Here is a 2,637-nt window from a genome sequence, read left to right on the forward strand (position 1 = left end):
GACTGGTGTGAGGTGGTATCTCATGGTAGTTTTGATTTGCATTTCTCTTATAATCAACGATGTTGAGCATTTTTTCATGTGTTAGCTGGCCATCTGTATATCTTCCTTGGAGAAATGTCTATTCAAGTCTTTTGCCCATTTTTCCATTGATTGATTGGTTTTTTTGCTGTTGGGTTGTAGAAGTTGCTTGTATATTCTAGAGATTAAGCCCTTGTCAGTTGCATCATTTGAAACTATTTTCTCCCATTCTGTAAGTTGTCTTTTTGTTTTCTTTTTGGTTTCCTTTGCTGTGCAAAAGCTTTTCAGTTTGATGAGGTCCCATGGGTTTATTTTTGCTCTAATTTCTATTGCTTTGGGAGACATTCCTGAGAAAATATTCATGATGTTGATGTCAGAGAGTGTTTTGCCTATGTTCTCTTCTAGGAGTTTGATGGTGTCCTGTCGTATATTGAAGTCTTTCAGCCATTTGGAGTTTATTTTTGTGCATGGTGTGAGGGTGTGTTCTAGTTTCATTGCTTTGCATGCTGCTGTCCAGGTTTCCCAGCAATGCTTGCTGAATAGACTGTCTTTTCCCCATTTTATGTTGTTGCCTCCCTTGTCAAAGATTAATTGACCATAGGTGTCAGGGTTTATTTGCGGGTTCTCTCTTCTGTTCCATTGGTCTGTCTGTCTGTTTTGATACCAGTACCACACTGTTTTGATGACTGTGGCTTTGTAGTATTTCTTGAATTCTGGGAGAGTTATGCCTCCTGCTTGGTTTTTGTTTCTCAGGATTGCTTTGGCGATTCTGGGTCTTTTGTGGTTCCATATAAATGTTTGGATTGTTTGTTCTAGTTCTGTGAACAATGTCATGGGTAATTTGATAGGGATTGCATTGAATCTGTAGATTGCTTTGGGTAGTATGGCCATTTTTACAATATTGATTTTCCCAATCCAGGAACATGGAATATCTTTCCATTTCTTTACATCTTCTTTGATTTCTTTGATTAAAGTTTTATACTTCTCGGCATATAGGTCCTTTACCTCCTTGGTCAGGTGTATTCCAAGGTATTTGATTTTGTGAGGTACAATTTTAAAAGGTATCGTATTTTTGTATTCCTTTTCTAATGTTTCATTGCTGGTATACAGAAATGCAACTGACTTCTGAATGTTAATCTTATATCCTGCCACTTTGCTGAATTTATGAATCAGTTCAAGTAGTTTTGGGGTTGAGTCCTTAGGGTTTTCTATGTATAGTATCATGTCATCTGCATACAGTGACAGTTTGATCTCTTCTCTTCCTATATGGATGCTTTTTATTTCTTTTGTTTGTCTAATTGCTGTGGCTAGGACTTCCAAAACTATGTTGAAGAGCAGTGGTGAGAGTGGGCATCCCTGTCTTGTTCCAGATTTGAGTGAGAAGGCTTTCAGTTTTTCCCCATTGAGGATTATATTTGCTGTGGGTTTATCATAAATGGCTTTGATTATGCTCAGGAATGTTCCCTCTATACCCACTTTGGCGAGGGTCTTGATCATGAATGGATGTTGAACTTTGTCAAATGCTTTTTCTGTGTCTATTGAGATGATCATATGATTTTTGACTTTTTTTTTTGTTAATGTGGTGTATGATGCTGATTGATTTGCGTATGTTGAACCATCCTTGTGAACCTGGGATGAACCCAACCTGGTCATGGTGTATAATTTTTTTGATATGTTGTTGGATTGACTTTATTTATTTATTATTGCTATCTCTCCAATACAATTTTTTTCCTACTGTACAGCATGGTAACCCAGTTATACATACATGTATACATTCTTTTTTCTCCCATTATCATGCTCCATCATAAGTGACTACACATAGTTCCCAGTGCTACACAGCAGGATCTCATTGCGAATCCATTCCAAAGGCAAGAGTTTACATCTATCCTCTTTTTTAATTGAAGTATAGATGATTTATAGTACTATGCTATTTCAGATGTACGGTGTACTGATTCAGTATTTTTGCAGATTTAACTCCATTATAGGTTACTGTAAGATAGTGGATATAATTCCCAGTGCTATACAGCATATCCTGGTTCTCTCTTTTATGTATAGGAGTTTGTATTTATTAGTCCCTTACCTCTAATTTACTCCTCTCCCCTTTCTTCTCCCTTTCGGTAAGCACAGATTATATCTATGAGTCTGTTTCTGTTTTGCATAAGATTTATTTTTATTATTTTTTAGATTCTGTACATAAGTATTTGTCTTTCTCTGATTTATTTCACTAAGCATATTCTCTAGGTCCATCCATGTTGCTGTGAATGGCAATATTTCATTCTTTGCTATGATTGAGTAATCTTCCATTGTGTATATGTATCTCACATCTTCTTAATCCAATCATCTGTTTATGGACCGTTGGGTTGCTTCCATGTCTTGGCTGTTGTAAATGTGAATGCATCTTTTTGAATTAATGTTTTATTTTTTCTTGATATATTTTTTCGAGAAATTGCTGGATCATATGGTAACTCTTTTAGTTGTTTAAGACACCTCCATACTGTTTTACACAGTGGCTGAACCAGTTTACATTCCCACTAACAGTGTATAACGGTTCCCTTTTCTCCACATCCTCTCCAACATTTGTTATTTGTAGACTTTTTGATGATAGCCATTCTGACAGGT

This window comes from Sus scrofa, chromosome 9, assembly GCF_054392235.1.
Source record: "Sus scrofa isolate SSC_HxYL_T2T_F1_AM1 chromosome 9, Sscrofa_HxYL_maternal_Yorkshire_Landrace_v2.0, whole genome shotgun sequence".
NCBI lineage: Eukaryota > Metazoa > Chordata > Mammalia > Artiodactyla > Suidae > Sus > Sus scrofa.